General features: G+C 42.3%; 1 long non-coding RNA gene across 1 annotated transcript; it reads left to right on the top strand.

Annotated features, from left to right (window-relative positions):
• Positions 1–2,042: 2,042 nt before the first annotated feature.
• On the top strand, positions 2,043–3,388 carry LOC147376516 (uncharacterized). The gene is made up of 2 exons (XR_015161677.1): positions 2,043–2,173; positions 2,854–3,388. It is a non-coding gene; the product is annotated as an uncharacterized LOC147376516 (long non-coding RNA).
• Positions 3,389–4,603: the final 1,215 nt, after the last annotated feature.

Below are 4,603 nucleotides of genomic sequence, written 5' to 3'. Positions count from 1 at the left end.
GTATACCAGACCCCCTTACCTGCCTCCTGAGAAATGTGTATGCAGGTCAAGAAACAACAGTTAGAACCATACATGGAACAATGGACTGGTTCAAAATTGGGAAAGCAGTGCATCAAGCCTGTATATTGTCACAAGGCTTATTTGACATATATGCAGAGTACATCACGAGAAATGCTGGGTGGATGAAGCACAAGCTGGAATCAAGATTTCCGGGAGAAATATCAATAACCTCAGATATGCAGATGACATCACCCTTATGGTAGAAACTGAAGAAGAACTAAAGAGCCTCTTGATGAAAGTGAAAGAGGAGAGTGAAAAAGTTGGCTTAAAACTCAACATTCAGAAAACTAAGAGCATGGCATCTGGTCCCATCACTTCACGGCAAACAGATAGGGAAAAAATGGAAACAGTAAGAGATTTTATTTTCTAGGTCTCCAAATCACTGCAGATGGTGACTGCAGCCATGAAATTAAAAGACACTTGCTCCTCAGAAGAAAAGCTATGGCCAATCTAGACAGCATATTAAAAAGCAGAAACATTACTTTGCCGACAAAGGCCCACCTAGTCAACACTATGTTTTTTCCAGTAGTCATTCATGTATGGGTGTGAGAAGTGGGCCATAAAGAAAGCTGAGCACCAGATAATTGATGCTTTTGAACTGTGGTGTTGGAGAAGACCCTTGAGAGTCCCTTGGACTGCAAGGGGATCCAACCAGTCAACAGTAAAGATAATCAGTCCTGAATATTCATTGGAAGGACTGATGCTGAGGCTGAAGCGCCAATAATTTGGCCACTTGATGTGAAGAACTGACTCACTGGAAAAGATCCTGATGATGGGAAAGACCAAAGGCAGGAGGAAAAGGGGATGACAGAGGATGTGATGTTTGGATGGCATCACCAACTTGATGGACATGAGTTTGAGCAAGTTCTGAGAGCTGTGACAGACGGGTAAACCTGGGGTACTGCAGATTCATGGGGTCACAAACAGTCAGACATGACTGAGTGACTGTACTGTACTGAACTGAACTGATAGGCAAGGTACTCAAAATTTCCCCTGAAAGGCATAGTAAATATTATTAGCTGAAGTGTTACTTCAAATTACACTAATAAATAATCAAGGGGTTCTATGTCACCCATATTTAATTTATTTAAGGACAAATAGACATGGATTGAATGGCTGAATCAATGGTTCATGGAGGTTCATCCCCTGAGTGTACTAAGAATGTCTGAAAACACACTAAGTGTCACTTAAAATAAAGGACCTGATCGAGTCAATTGAATTAACTGCTGTAGGGGAAAGAAGTGCAAGATATTTAGGGAGTATTAGTGGGAAAGCTTCTAAATGCATATAGCCCAGACACGGAGTTCATTTTGAAGATAATGAGAGGAGAGGAATTTGGGTTTCTAGTAGACCACAAATGACTCAGATCATGGGTCTGCAGAGTCCAGATCAGTGCATAAACCTGCAAAAGTAGAGCTTCAGGAAGGGGTCAGAGCTTGTGATTTATGGCCTAAGAAACTGAGGGATCACGTTGTCCTGTTCAAGTCCGTGTATGCCATGTTACAGCACATTTGACGCAAGACTGTGTGCTCTAAAAAATCAAGATAGACATTGTGGTCAGGTTTAAGTCACTTAATTGTCAAGAAGTAGTATATGGTACAAGGAGAGTTTAGGAAAACTGTAGGTAGGAGTTAAAATATATGCACTTAGTAAACTCTGGTCTCTGTCATCAATGGACAAAAAGCCAGGTGCTGACAGATGGAATGGAATAGGGCAGTAAGTTTTATGTACCAGATGCTTGGGGAGCTGGCAAGAGGGGGAAGCAACATCTCTAACTATGGAAGAATAGCAGCATTCTCAGGCATCCCTCATATTCCCTAAATGGTGCACGACACAGGTAGAGGAAGTATGAGACATAGTCTCAAATGAATCACTCTGTAATTCCTCACTGAAGGGTGAGCAAGTCCACGGACAAGGGAAGTGTGTGATACCTGTATGACTGGGGCATTGATTTTTGAGATTGCAAGCGTGTGGTATTTGGGGTGGGAAACAAGTGCATCGTGCCAGTCCTGGGATGTTCCCCCTGGGTGGAGCCAACTGGTCCTTATAAAAGGAGTCTCCAGCACAGTGCTGTCATTGTCGTGACAGTCATAGGTCTTCTTTGGAGCCTCTGGTGAGCACAACTCTTAGAGATCTTTTGGGAACTTGGGTGGTAGGGTTTAATCGGGGCATCTAAGTGGCTTTAATTGAAGCAATTAGTGTTCTGTATGGGAAAAAGAAGACAATGAGGATTTAGGGGTAAATTTTTGGTATGTGGTAATGAATGTGATCTTAAATGTGAGGAGAAAATGGAGTCAAGCACAGTCTTAACCTGAGAGAGAGTAAGGGGGATGAGATACTGTGTCACAGCACAGCACACATTAGTTCCAAATGCCCCCTTCTAAGCATTCAGTCCCATTGAGTGTCTAGTTTGAGTCTTTGCATTTTGACTCAGAAGCCCACAGTCAGGTCAGCTTGGTCAGCAACCAAGATCTCATGGGAGAAATAAGTAGAGATTTGTTTGGAGATTGGCTACAAGTTTATTATCCAGATTCTTCTTCAGAGTATGTTTGTATTTGTACAACACCTGTGTAGGTAATTTTGTTTTAGAAAGATAGGAGAGACTAACTAGAAAAGACTGAAGATCTGAGGGCAAGAGATACTTAAAAAGAAGGGTGAAGAAGCTATAAAAACTCACAAAGTCTGTATTAGGAATCCAGAAGACTCCTTAGTGATGGGAGGGTTGTTAGCTCAGCTAAATGTGCTACCAATTGGACTCACAGTTATTAAGAAAGTTGTCTGTTTGTATTTCAGATTCCTTGAGACCCAGGAAGGATGTCTCACCACCAGCATCCACATCCGCATCCACATCAGCATCAGCATCAGCATCACCATCAGTGCAAGGAGCCCTGCCATCCACCTCCAATAGTGTGCCCACCCAAGTGCCATGAGCCTTGCCCACCTCATCCATGCCCACCTCCAGTGAGCCAGAAGAAATGCCCTCCTGGACCACCACACCCACCATGCGATCAGAAGTGTCCACTCAAGTGGAAGTAACAACACCAGATTTCATCTGGACCAAGAAACAAGATCCAGGCTCTTCCACTGTCCTCCCTTCAGCCATGGTGACAGACTGCATCTTCCTTAATCTCCCTCTTCAACCAAAAGCTGACAGAGGAAATGCTTGCTTCCTGAAGCTGACACCACGTTGTTGGAAGAAGAGCAGCAGAATCATTGCTTGATCTCTCTTTGCCATGTGCCCGTCAGTAATCCACATTGTGATCTCTAACCCGTGAGCAATTAGTGTGTCTATTCTTTTGCTTCTCCAATAAAGCATATTCATAGTCCATTATGTATGTCTTTCTTTCGTTTAATTTTTCTTTTACATATAGTGTTTTTCATCTCTTCTGTCAACTACAAGTATTCTTCTGAGTGTTCCTTTTCATTCCCATTGGATTATCAAAATTAGACTTTTCCATCTCTGAGTTCAGCTTTGTCTGAAATATGTCTTTGGGACTGGATCCATCAAAGAATTCTTTCATCGGTTTCAGTCTTGTTTCTATCTTTGTCTATTTTGAAGACCCTGAAAAGAGTTGAATTCGCTCAGTCTCTGGTTCCTTATTTGTAAAACTAGTAGGCAGACTCTATTCAACTCAGTGTACTCATAGAAATTAATGTAATCACAAATGTTTCCCAATTATTAACACATGTCAGGCAGTCTCTTATGTGCCTGGGACATGAGGATGGTGACTAAAGTCCTTTTTCCATCTAAACTCTTGAAGGGATTTTGCACACACACACACACACACACACACACACGCACATACAAGGCAAATGATAGTGATATAGAGGGTATGTTGGAGACACTGTGTGGAAAAGCTCTTCCAAAGTGGCTTTTACGGCAAAGACTTGAGTGAAGAGAAGAGTGAGCCTTGAATATCTGGGGTATATTGTACTAGTGAGAGGACATGGCCAGTGCTGAGGCAGGGCAGAGTAACTACAGGGAGAACAGTCATCAGAGAGACAATGTCTACAAATGGGGTTGACGACATTGGATCTGAAAGATGTATCAAAGATTTTGATAATTTATTCACAGTTTTCAAGACATACTATGCTGTTCAGAGTCTCAACTTTATGTAATTCTTTACTGCTGCTGCTGCTGCTGCTAAGTCACTTCAGTCATGTCTGACTCTGTACGACCCCATAGACGGCAGCCCACCAGGCTCCCCCGTCCCTGGGATTCTCCAGGCAAGAACACTGGACTGGGTTGTCATTTCCTTCTCCAACGCACGAAAGTGAAAAGTGAAAGTGAAGTCGCTCAGTCATGTCCGACTCCTAGCGACCCCATGGACTGCAGCCTACCAGGTTCCTCCATCCGTGGGATTTTCCAGGCAAGAGTACTGGAGTGGGGTGCCATTGCCTTCTCCAAATTCTCTACTATCACATCTATTTTCTTTTAACTGAAAGTACATATGATCTTTTAAAGATTTTTTTTTTTTTTTGGTAAATGGTTAAAAGGGCTGAATAATAAATTAATTCTTTTGCAAAACAAAAATTTATTTTA

This window comes from Bos grunniens, chromosome 3 (assembly GCF_055505025.1).
Source record: "Bos grunniens cultivar Pamir isolate PY7600 chromosome 3, Bosgru_T2T1.0, whole genome shotgun sequence".
In the NCBI taxonomy this organism is placed as follows: domain Eukaryota; kingdom Metazoa; phylum Chordata; class Mammalia; order Artiodactyla; family Bovidae; genus Bos; species Bos grunniens.
This window is presented reverse-complemented; position numbering and strand designations above follow the sequence as displayed.